Genomic DNA, 14,493 nt, shown 5'->3' on the forward strand with positions numbered 1-14,493 from the left:
TATTGCCGCAAGTAACGATTAAATAAATGACGATTACTTAGAATAAAATAAATACTCATGCTAACAAAAATTAGCAAAATTAAAAATAAATATGTACGATTATAAATGCGCATGTTTAATGTATAAATATGTAACGTATATGTAACATATATTTAGGAATAATTCTAATTTTTTTTATAATCACATTTTGTGAGAGAATAAATTTGTTTCAATTTATTGTGTTGACAATTAATATGATATTATTGTAAAAACAAAATAGTTAATTATTTTTAGACATTAATTTGTGCTTATAATAAAAATAAATTTAATGCATTATTTAAAAAAAAATTTTTAATCAAAATTTTTTTAAATTTATTTCTTAAATAGTAAACAATCTCTCTCTCTTTCTTAATTATTAATTATAAGAGTCCAATTATTTTCAAAAATTTATTATAATAATTTTAATTTTATAATCAGAATACACATTGATAATTAATATATAAATATTATAAAAACATATACTTTTTTTCATTAGATACAGTACTATTTTAAAACTTTAATTCAGAGTAAAATATAATTAAATCATATGGCGTTATTTATGTATGTAGAAAGCATAGTTTTTTATCAATTTATTCAATGCTCGAGAGATCAATACAATGAAAAACACATATAAAAATAATATACAATCAAAATTATTTATATATATTATTAAATATTATTTTTAAAATTTCTTAGTCTCTATATTAAAACTTTCTAACTTTATTAATAAGAAAAGCCTAATTGTTAGAGCAATTATTGACATCGAATTACTATTGTAATTATTATTGTAATTACTATTGTAATGTTTCTTAAGTTCAAATTTTCCAAGTACATAAATTAAAAATAATTCAACTAAAGCACATCGATAGTTAAAGTCAAATAAAATTTGTTGTAATATAATTCTGATTCTCGCACTGGGTAAGTAACTAATCCTAAGCATTAAGATTTTTTTTACGGTTTTTCAAGTATCATATAATTTCGCATTTATCAGAAAATTTATTTAAAAATATATAGAGTACATGCTGCTATTATATTGTATATGTGAGTGTGTACATATATTTATATATAGAAAGTTCTAAATTATTTAAAAGAATCTTTTTAAGAAAATTTAAATGGCAAATTTAATTATAAAAATATTTAGTATTGAAAATTAGAAGTTTTGGCACAACAAAGATTTTTAAATGTAAATAGGTATAATATGTATCAATTTTTATTCAAGATATTTTAATTTTTATATTATTTTGTTAAAATTTAAATTAAATTATTTTATATAATTATTTATAAATTATTATATATAATTATATAAATTATATTATAATAATTATATAAATTATTATATATAAAATTAGATAATTTAATTTTAATTATTTTGTTAAAATTGTTTTGACACTTTTGAAAAATAAATGGCTATCAAAATTACATGATCACAGTTAAGTTAAATTGTATTAGAGATAAATGCATAAAAACTTCAGAATAATTGTGTTAGATATGCTAAAAATGCGAGAACAGCATCAATATCGATCAAATGGATTACATTGAGCGACGTCAAAGTGTATACATATACGCTTTAGGATTAGTTATTTTAAATTAATATGCTTCGTGACATCTAAATTAAGGATATACAATTTGTTAAAATTATCTTTTTGATATATAATAAATTATGTGAATGATTACATGCAAAAATATCTATATTAACTGCGTTAATAGCGTTTAATTTGTTGCATTAATGAGAATAAAGGCATTATATCACCTTCAGTTTCTGTATTTTGTCGTTTTCTCAAGTTATTTATAAGTTCAAAATTCTGCACGCTGTATGTCTTCATTCATTATGTATGTAAAGATTTTTTGATAATTATCAATTCTTGATCCTGCATTGAAACCTCACCTTTTAATACGAAAATTTGGTGACACACAAAAATTGATTGCTTCATGAAGCGAAAAATGTTAGTAATCCCTTCAATTGATTCAGTGAATCTTTCAAAGTACATTTTTAAAAACGCACATATTTCCTTAAGCTTTTCCAGATGTATCATAGCAACAAACGCAAGGTATTCGTTGTCCTTCATCAGCTCGTTTTCATTGTCATGCGTTTCCGTAGGATTATACGATTTCGTATGCATAACAATCGTCACGTTTTCATTTGGCATATCGTATCTGCCGAGATATATTTTAAGTTGATTATAAATACTAATAAACTTTTCTTGCGACACCACTTCGAGAGATCGACAAGTTTCCCTGAGTGTCCGCAGTTTGTTCTTTTCATCATTCATTTTACTCAATATGTTGGACTTTTCAGCGCAATATATTTCAAGTTCATCATAGACTCTATTAATTTCTTCCTGATGCGTCTTCGCGATGTACCGAAGATATTTGTTGTTCTTCATCAACATACTCTTTAGACTCTCGACCTTGCTCGATATATTAGTTGTCTCGGCGTCATTCGTTTCCACATTCGTTGCCTCTCGCTCGATCTGGAGATTAAAGTCCATTACTTCTTCTTCTTTCACATTTGAAGCTTTTTTTATTTTTTTAATTTTCTGCATGATAAAATCTTTATGCATAATAATCTTCACTTCTTCATCTGACATATTGTATCTGTAGCAATACTTTTGAAGTTGAGTTAAAATTCTAATAATCTCATTGTGCTGCATACTCTGAGTAAACCAATAATATTCATTGTCCCTCCTTAGCTTGCTCCTTTCATTATCGATACTGAAAATATTGGTCACCTTAATATTAACCCCTGTTATATTTATCATCATTCGCTCTCTCTCGAGCTTGATGTTTAGCACTTTTTGTTCAAGGATCAACATTTTTCTTGTTAGGTTAATTCGATGGATGAAGTATTCTTCTATTATAGCAAGATGCACTCTGTAATCTAATTTACCACTCATATCTCTTATGGAAAAGTATCTTTTAGCATGATCATTAAGTTGCTTAAGAACTGTTTTAATCTCATTTTGATACATTATCTCGACAAACTGAAGACATTTGATATCTTTAATTGGCACATTGTTAGTCATTTCTTGCTCCGTTGAATTCTTTTCAAATTCTTCCGCAATTTCTGCCTTCACTTGTTCACAAAACTGAAGAAAACATTTTTTCTCAATCTTAATATCATCTTCAGTGTTTTGTTGTATGGCAGTAGTTGTGCATGCTGTAATACGTTGAGCTTCTTCTGACATATCTGCCTTCGGTTTTTTTTGTTCTTTGACTTTTTGGAGATTTATATTATATATTTTCCCAAATTCATGCTGTATTGTTGAGATATCCTTTATCAAATCTTCGACTTTTTTGATTAAATTTGATAATATACTTTCGGGAATTCTTTCATACATTTGACGTTCGAATATCTCGTCCTGAAAATCATAGAATTCAAACTAAATAAATTGCTTTTTTTATATAGTAGAGAAAATTTTCTATTAAATTTCTTGTTATTATAAAATTCTCTAATAGAATTTATTTAATTTAATTTAACGCAAAATAATATATTTATTTAATTTATGTTAATATATCTATAAAAGTATGATATTGTTATGATAATATGTGAACTATTCATATAAGTGATAAAAATTATATAAAAAAAACTATTAAATATATTTCAAGGTTGAGAAGATTATTTTCAAAAATAAGTCATTAACCGTTACTTATTATCAATCTTAAAGTGTAATTCGTTATTGTTATTTGTCAACGATTTAAAAAAATGTAATGTTATCAATGTTATCTTTATTCATTATTGATTCCAAAAAATAACTCGTTTCTACTGTAACTCAAAAAGAAAAGAGTTTCAATTACAATTTGTGTTACTTTTTTAATGCTATTACAAAACCAAGTTATATATAAAACATACATGCATTAAATTTATATTTTTAAATAAGTTTTTATGTTAAAATAGAGCAAATCAATATAATTTTGATATTAATATTATTATTAATATAAAAAATATAAAAAATATCATAGTTAATATCACTATCGAGTTAAACTATTTAATAATTTTAATAATTATCTTATTGTATCTTGATAACAGAAGTAAAATTACAAAAATAAAACGTAGAAAAAGCTTCAGAAGCAAATCGCAATACATGTGGACACGTGCATGTGTATTAAAAAAGTTTTCTTAGTAAACATAGGTTTGAAAACTCAATAGTTTCAGAAATATAAACAATTTTATATATTACTATCATGACTAATTAGTAGCTTCTATGTGTCGTATATGAAGATTTATGTCGGTGTTAACAGATCTATTTACAAAAGATGTTCCATATATATTTTCCTTCCATTACAATGCACGCTTGGTATCTTCTTCTTACAGAGTTACGTGCCTGTTAAATAATGTAACAAAAACCTTAAATTTTCGAAAATTCGCAACTCTTTCAAAAAGAAGATTTCAAGTATGCGCATTGTAATGAAAAAAGAACATATGAAACGCCTTTTATTAGTAGATTTGTAAACTTTCATATACGACACGTAAAAGCCACTAATTAGTAATAAGAGATAATAATATATAAAATTGTTTATATCTCTGAAACTATTGAGTTTTCGACATGTTTAATAAGACTTTTTTACTCATTGTCAATATTATGTGCACTATCTGCCATATAAATGGTTTCAATTTTAAATGGTTTTTTTAAATACCCTGTATATTATAGAAAAAATGTGTTGAAGGTTTTTTTAAAAATTCGAATGTCATTATTATTACAGTTATCAAGAAGAGTAACTGTAACTGTAATTGTAATAATGAATAATATTAACATGATTTTATAACTGTAAAAGTAACGATGTTACAATTAGCGCATTACTTCCCTCAGTCTTATTTATTTTCCCTCTTGTCTTATTTATTTCCCTCTTGTCTTACTTATTTTTTAAAATTCTTTTTTAGTTTAATAATATAAAAAATATAGTTTTTTGTCATTATTATTACAATTATTAAGAAAAGCAACTGTAACCGTAATAATGAGTATATAACTGTAGCAATAACATTTTTTTTATAATTGTAACAGAAACGATGTTACAAATAGTGTGTTACTTTCCTCGGTCTCGATTTATTTCTATTATTTATTTTCTATAATCCTTTTTAAGTTTAATAATACAAAGAATTTTATGTGGGGAAGGGTCGGAGGATTGAATTAATTAAACGAATAAAACCTTACCCAAAAATAATGATAAATCTTGCTCATCCTGAGAGTGGAAAATTCTTATAGCAATTCAATCGAAGGATGTTTAACACTCGAATGTCCTCTAGACACTGTTTCGATATACGAATGTTTAATATGGAGCAGCCAAAGTAAGTAATATAAAAATAAATAATATAAATATATGGCGATTACAAACACTAGCGATCTGACAATTGTTATGATTACTAAGGTCAGTCGCCTGTTTTAAATTTAAAATAAATTTTATAATATATTAAAACTCACTCAAATGTAGGATAATTCTTAGATTAATTTAATTTTTAGATTAATATATTAATGAGATAATTATTCGTTCTAACCACAGATAATGACGATTAAATAAATAACGATTAAAATGAAATAAATATAATTCGTTTTAACTACAATTAATGATGATTAGTAAAATTAAAAATAAAAACGTTTGTAAATGCGCATATTCAATGCGAATGTAAATATGCAATGTATGTGTAACATATATTTAGGAATTATTCTAATTTTTTTATAATCACATTTTGTGAAAGAATAAATTTGTTTCAATTTATTGTGTTGACAATTAATATAATATTATTGTAAAAACAAAAAAGTTTTAATTACCTTTAGGCATTAATTTTTGCCTAAAATTAAAATAAATTCGTCGCATTATTTAAAAAAAGTTTTTTTAAATCAAAATTCTTTATAATTTAGTTCTTAAATAATAAACAATTATTTAATTATTAATTATAAGGGTTTTCATTTTCCAAGATTTATTATAATAATTTTAATATAATTTTTTATTGATAATAAATGTACAATAATAATATATGTATAAATATTATAAAAACATATAGTTTTTTTTTCACCAGACACAGTAATTTTTTAAAACTTCTATTGACTAATTGTAAGATATAACTACATCAAATGACATTCTTTATGCGTGTTCAAAGCGTTACCGTTTTCTGCCAGTTTATTCGATGCTTGAGAAATCAATATAAACAAAAATAACATAATACAAATAAAATTATTATTTATTAACTATTATTTTTAAAATTTCTTAGTCTTTACATTTCTTGGTCTCTACAATTCTTTAACTTTATTGAGAAAAAAACCTTATTGTTAGAGCTATCATTGACATCAAATTACTATGTAATCTTCGTTCAGTTCAAATTTTTTAAATACATAAATTAAAGATAATTTAACTAAAGCACATCGATAGTTAAAGTCAAATAAAATTTGTTGTAATATAATTCTGATCACTCGATTCTCGCACTAGATAAGTAACTAATTGTAAGCATTAAGCTTCTTTTTCAAGTATCGTATTATTTTGCATTTACCCAAAAATTTATTTAAAAATATATAAAGTACATGCTGCTATGTTACATATGTGAGTACATATCTTTATATTTATATGTATACAAGATTCTAAATCGTATAAAAGAATAGACATATTTTTCAGAACATTTAAATGGCAAATTTAATTATAAAAATATCTAGCATCAAATCCTAAAAATTAGAAGTTTTGGCACAACAAAGATTTTAGAATATAAATAGATAATATTATATCAATTTTCACTCAAGATATTTTAATTGTTAATTTATTTTGTGTTAAAATTTTTTGAACACCTATTAAAAAATAAATGGCTATCAAAATTACATGATCACAGTTAAGTAAAATTCTATTACAGATACATGCATAAAAATTTTAGAAATTAGGTTATATAGTAAAAAAAATGCAAGAAACAGTATCAATACGGATCAAATGGATCACGTTGAGCGACGTCAAAGTGAATACATATACGCTTTACGATTACGCTTATGATTAGTTATTTTAATTTAATATTCTTCATGACATCTAAATTAAAGATATAAAATTTGTTAAGATAATCTCTTTGATATATAATAAATTATAAATGATTACATGCAAAAATGTTATCTATATTATCTACGTTCTGCCTATATTTATTGTTCTAATTATCAAAGCAATAATAAATGATAGCGTTCGATTTGTTGCATTAGTGAGACTAAAGACGCTATATCGCCTTCAGTTTCTTCATTTTGCCGTTTTTTCATTAAGTCGTTTATATATGCTCAAAATTCTGTGCGTATATAAATCCTTATTCGTTATATTTATAAAAATTTTCTATAATTTCCCAGTCATGATTCAGCATGAAAACGTCACGATCTAGTACTGAAATTTGATAAGACATGTAATTTATTTGATCCATGTAACGATTATCCTCAGTAACCTCTTCAATTGTTTTATTGAATCCATTAAAGTGCATTTTAAAGAAAGCACATACATCCTCAAGCTTTTTCAGATGCATCATAGCAATAAACGCAAGATATTCGTTGTCCTTCATCAGCTCGTTTTCATCGTCATGCGTTGTCGTAGGATCATACGGTTTCGTATGCATAACAATCGTCACGTTTTCATTTGGCATATCGTATTTGCCGAGATACATTTTAAGTTGATCATAAATACTAACAGATACTTCTTGCAACATCACTTCGACAGATCGAAAAGTTTCATAGCTCGTCCGCAGTTTGCTCTTTTCATCAATTTTATTCGATATGTTGGTCTTCTCAGCACAATCCGTTTTTACATTCGGGTGTCCAACGATTATCACACCTTGTTCAATTGCACTATTATATGTGTCGCAATACATTTGAAGTTCAGCATAAACTCTATTAATTTCATTCTGATACTTCATCACGATGTACCGAAGATATTTGTTGTTCTTCATTAACATACTCTTTATACTCTCGACCATGCTCGACATATTAGTCGTCTCGGCGTCATTCGTTTCCACATTCGCTGCCTCTCGCTCTATCTGAAGATTAAAGTCCATTACTTCTTCTTTCAGTTCTAAATCCTCTTTTATTTTTTCAATTTTCTGCATGATAAAATCTTTATGCATCATAATCTTCACTTCTTCATCTGGCATATTGTATCTGTAGCAATACAATTGAAGTTGAGTAAAAATTCTATTAATATCTTTTCGATGCATTTTGAAAATAAAGCATAAATATGTATTGTCCCTTATAAGCTTGCTCCTTTCATCATCGATCTTACTCGAAACATTGGTCATCTCGATGCCAATCGCTTCCACATTTGTTGGCATTCGTTTTCTGTAGAGCTTCAATTTCAGCACTTTTTCTTCAAGATACAACAATTTGTTTATCAGGTCAATTCGATGGATGAAGTATTCTTCTATTATAGCAAGCCGCACTCTGAAATCTGCTTCACCATTCATATATCTTATGGAAGTGTATCTCTTACCATGATCATGAAGTTGCTCAAAAACGCTTTTAATCTCATTCTGGTACATTATCTCGACAAACTGAAGATATTTGATATCTTTCATCTCGCTCATTTCATCGTCGACCTCACTTGGCATATCGTCAGTCATTCCTTGCTTCGTTAAATCTATGTTTTCTAATTTCTCTGTAATTTCTTCCTTTAATTGTTCCACAAACTTAATGTTCTCCTTAGATGTAGCATCATTTTCAGTGTTTTGTTGTGTGGCAGTAGTTGTGCATGCTATAATACGTTGAACTTCTTGTGACATATCTTCCTTCGGTCTTTGTTCTATAAGTTTTTGGAAACTTATTTTATATATTTCGTCAAACTTTTGCTTTATTTTTGAGAGATTGATATTTAATTTTTTGACTTTTTCGATAAAATTTAATAATAAATTCTGGTCAATTGGTACAGCATATTGAAAATATGACTTGACTATCTCGGCCTGAAAATTATAGAATTCAAATTAAATAGATTGTTTTCTTTATGCAGTAGAGAAAATTTTCTATTAGATTTCTTTTTCTTATAGAATTCTCTAATAGAATTTATTTTATTTAATTTAAAGCAAAATAATACATTTATTTAATTTATGTTAGTACATCTATAATATTCACAACGATATTGTTATGATAATATACATATATACTATTCGTACAGGTGATAAAAATTATACAAAAATTAATAAATGTATTTCAAGGTTATTTTCGAAAATATGAGTCGTTATCCGTTATTTATTATCTTAAAATTTATTTCGTTATTATTTGTCAATGATTTTAAAAAGTATAATGTCATCAATGTTATCTTTATTCATTATTGATTCTAAAAAATAACTCGTTTCTGCTGTAACTCAAAAAGAAAAGAGTTTTAGTTACAATTTGTGTTACTTTTTTTAATGCTATTACATTACAAAACCGAATTATATATAAAACACACATGCATTAAATTTATATTTTTAAATAAGTTTTTATGTTAAAATAAAACAAATCAATATATAATTTTGATATTAATATTACTATTAATATAAAAAATATAAAAAATATCATAGTTAATATCACTATCGAGTTAAACTATTTAATAATTTTAATAATTATCTTATTGTATTTTGATAGCAGAAGTAAAATTGCAAAAATAAAACGTAGAAAAAGCTTCAGAAGCAAATCGCAATATATGTGGATACGTGCATGTGTATTAATATTCATAAATTTACAAAATACTTAATGCTATTTTAAACTGTAGGTCATATAATGTGGGGAAAAAAATTCTATAAATTATAAATCGCGAAAAGATATATTATGTCGTGTCCCTAAGGATTAACATAAAAAAAACAACGTTTCGATCTTCGATTGAATTCTTTTCGGGTGAATATCTCTATTATTATTTTATTTGATTTGTCATGATAAAGTCTCAAAATATATCATCCACCCATTACAGATTAACATTTAAATTGCAAAGCGTTACATGTTCTGCTTCCTCGTGATTAATTTTTGATTGTGTATACTATGATTTCTCCACGAGTGGTTGTCTGACTTCTACTTTAATTCCTCCCACAAGTTTTGAAATAAATATTGTGATGAGTGAAGAATTTCGATGTTATGATGAAGCGTTAGAGATGTCCATCAGAGCAGTACCTTAATAAATTCGAGACATATTTTATTTTTTGCCCAACTATCACTGAGAAATTTCTACACTTTACATGAAGAGAATTCAGACGATGAAACGTTTGTTTTTTACATTATTCTTTAGACACACGACATGTGTATATTTTCTTGCGACTCATGATTTATAGAATTTTTTTGCGCTAATTATGCGATTCGCGTTTTATAATAGCAAGTACCTTGTAAATTTATAAATACCGTAATTTACTTCTCTCAAAGCTTTTCTTAACGTCTTGATATTTTAAGAGAAATTTTTTTTCTTGATAGAAAATTTTATATTGTATTAAGTTTTTTTTGAAGAACTCCAAATTCTATAAAGATAAATAATTTTTTTTCTTTCTTTTATTATAATCAGTTAAAATCATTTTATTTGTAAACCTATAAATTTATGAAATTTTCCAATTCTGACGTAATACGTTAATTTAATAATTAAATTCGTTTTAAATATGCAATAATTTACAAGAATGTCATTAATTTAAAATAAATATCGCTACATTATATCAACAATATCTTTATGTGTCTTTACATAGAAATTATGCTGCGTTCAAAAAATAACTATAAAAATAATTTTTGTATTTGTTATTTACTATTCAAAAAATGTGTCAAAATTTTTTTTAAATTCGAATGTCATTATTACAGTTATCAAGAAGAATAATTGTAACTATAATAATGAGTAATTGTAATTACATTTTTTTGATAACTGTAACTGTAACGATGTTACAAATAGCACGTTACTTTCCTCAGTCTTGACAAAATCCTTTTTCAGTTTAATAATATAAAAAATGTAGTTTTATGTGTAGGAGAAGAGCGGAGAATTGAATTAATTAAACAAATTAAACCTTACCACACAGTTGTGGTTAATCTCGCCCATCGTGATAGTAAAAAATTCTTGTAGCACGTTCAGCCAACAGATTTTTAACAACGTGTGTCCTTCACACGTTTTGACACATAAATGTTCAGTAGAGTAGAAAAAATAAACACGTGGCAGTAACAACATTAGCGACTCGACAATTGAGATTATTATTAAGAATAGGTGCCTGTTTTAAATTCAAAATAAATTTTATAACATATTGAAACTCACAAAATTTGCGATAATTCCTTGATTAATTTAAATATATTAATAAGATAAATATTTGTCATAACTGCAGATAATTACGATTACATAAATGACGATTAGAATGAAATAAATTCGTTATAATTATTATTAAAAATAATTATTAAAGATGATAATAAAATTAAAAATAAATACGTACAATTGTAAATGCACATGTTCTGCATATATAAATATGCAATGTATGTGTAATCTATATTTAGGAATTATTTTAATTTTATAATTTTATAATCACATTTGATAAGAGAATAAAACCATTAAAAATATACAGATTCTTTTATGTAGCTATTTTGGAAATAATAAATACAAACTCAAATTATTATTTTATTATCGACAAAACAAAGATCTCTATATGTATAGCCGCAGCGAATTTTTTCCACTCATGTCAATTCCCGTAAATCCGTCAAAATCTTTAATATCTTTTTTAATATCCCATTAATGTAACACTTTAAGGCTCGAATTTGAGCGATAAATTTACAATTAATTTAAATATAAAATGATAAATATATGTACTTTCTATAAACATATTTTCTATAGTTCTCGGACTATCGTATAATTTCGTATTTGCTGAAAAATTTACCTAAAAAATATATAATACATGTTACATTGATGAATTAAAGTATGAAATCTCTTGAAAATATTATTTGCAAATAATTATATTGTATAATCGTCCGTCTATTTATTGCAACAATAATCAATTCTATAATGAATTCGATAATATAATAATCGAATTTACTTTAGCTTGTTGCATCAATAAGAGGATAGGATCTATCTCGTCGGATCATAAAGTCATTGTATGCATCACAATTCGAGTGATCGTTATGCAAGAATGGTGCCGATCGCGCGATTGCATTATTTAAATTAATTTCCTCGTTAGCTTCCTCGGTATTGGCTATTGTATGTTTATGGCTCACCATGTAAAGATGGACCTTCATTTTAAACAGTGCATCCTGGCTCGCAGGAATACAGATGATTTGTTCGTGTTGGCAAGGAATACGTCCCAACATTGTCAGCAGTCATATGAAAAAAAATTGCATCATAAAATAAAAAACAAAAAATTATAACATAATTATAAGAACATATTTATAATCGTCATATGAACCATAATAACGTTTTTTCTGTTGTTATGACTCATATGACAATTTATTAGATTTTGTTTTATGGTTTTCTTTGTTATGGGTTAAATAAAATTAAAATTAAATAAATTGTATCTTATTAGTGTATCTTTATCAATTTTAAATAAACTTTATTGTATCAGAAACGTTTCGACTCGTTCTATTTTCTACTTCTTTTTAAATTACTATATTACAAGAAAACAAGTTTCTATTCTTTTCTAAATCACAGAATTGCAATATAAGCAGAAATATAAGCAGAAAAATATTGAATTATAATAACACGTTAGTTTTATTTATCATTGCTTCAAGATATAATATTCAAGATTCAATATTTGTCTTATCGAAAAATTAATTGGCTAGTGCAATAAAGCCGAAATCTTTGTAACAACACCGATAAAATGGTCAACACTTCTCAGTATAAATGATATTGTTTACATTGGCTCTTACTGCATGACGTTTTCATGCAAACTGCGCAAGATCTCTCAAAACACAAATGCTTATTTAGTTTATTATTATCTTGTGAATGATAGAAATCACGTAGTGATGCATGTTTCGATGTAATATGATGTCATATCGAACATTGCCAATGTTTTTGGCATCTAACAAGTTTAATAAATCTCATAAGAATATAGTAATGATTAAATTAATAAAAAAATAACAGATTAAAATAACTAAAATAAAAAAATAATAATATTTGAAATATCGCAAAAAGATATATCCATATACATATATACATAAATAGAAGAAAATAATATTTATCTACAAATTTAATTATGTGTAAGTGAAAAATGGTAAAACGTGAGAAAAAAATTAACAGAATAATTTTTAAACTTATTGTTTTTCTTACCCAGATATTTCTCTTATAAATCGAAGTAGTTGTATCGTACTTAATATTGAACTTTAATCACATCGTTCTTCGAAATGATAAAATTTTCATCATTTCCCTTAATTGTACAATTTTCGATTTTGTATCGTTTTAATTTTATCAGTGCAATTATCATTTCAGTGTATTTAGGTCAATACCCATAATTCTCATAAACCATATGATTGTGGTTCGAGTTAGTCAGCGCATTCATATATTAAAGAAAAAACCTTCCTCTTAACCAATGATAACAATAGTCGCTTTGTATTTTCCGCGTAATAATTTTCCTCTTTCGCGTGATTTATTATTAATTGATATTTATTATTAATTAATAAAACACATTCCTTATTTATATAGTATTTGCGATTTTTGAATATAAAGATTATAAGCAAGATTATTTATGTATGCGATTATTCTTCTTTCTCTCTTACCGGCATAATATAAATAAAAATAATTAATTCTTTTTTATAATATATTCAAATATAGTAAATTCTAACATTAATGTTGATATCTAGATGTCTACTGAGACTATGTCATGACTGACGGATGTATAATAGTTCGTTCACCTTCCAACTTATCAAGCGCATCGCGATCTTAATGCAGCAGCACAATTGCGTCGACCTGTATTTTTTATGCATTTATTCGTCTGGCTGCACTTTATCGACAAATTCTTTCACATTAATTCATTGATCGATTTGATTCTTGGCTGATAATCGAAACAGTTTTCTATTCTTGCCACAATCATTGGAGCAAATCCAGATGTTGACAAATCCGTGCAAAGTTCATCGCCATTCCTTACTGGAAATGCAATTCATTGTGCTCTTGTATCCTTGAAGGGGCAGAGCGTTTGTTTAGCGCATTATCGCTCCCGTGCTTGAAATTACTTATCGACCAGTGTGCTGTCTTGTATACGAAAAGCACATGTAGCATGTATTATTCATTATCACCCACATGCCAGCGAATTAAAATTTGCGCGAATCGTTTCGAGGCACCGAAAGCAAATGTTTTCTCATCATTAATTTATCTAAATCGGTATAAAATTATTATTAATTATTATTATTAATGCAATAATAAATATTGATATTATAAAGTATTACACAAATTGCGAAATATATATATATATATATATACACATATATATAATTACACACAACTTGCGCATAATTTTGTTTGTATAATTTGATAGATATAATTTGATTATAATTTTCTTAGACTAAAATTTAAAAGACAGAATTAAAATATCTCTGTGTGATCAAATTTTGAACATATATACATATTTAAAGT

This window comes from Prenolepis imparis, unplaced genomic scaffold (assembly GCF_030444845.1).
Source record: "Prenolepis imparis isolate NDT839.2.m4 unplaced genomic scaffold, iyPreImpa1.0 SCAF_1, whole genome shotgun sequence".
NCBI classification, from domain to species: domain Eukaryota; kingdom Metazoa; phylum Arthropoda; class Insecta; order Hymenoptera; family Formicidae; genus Prenolepis; species Prenolepis imparis.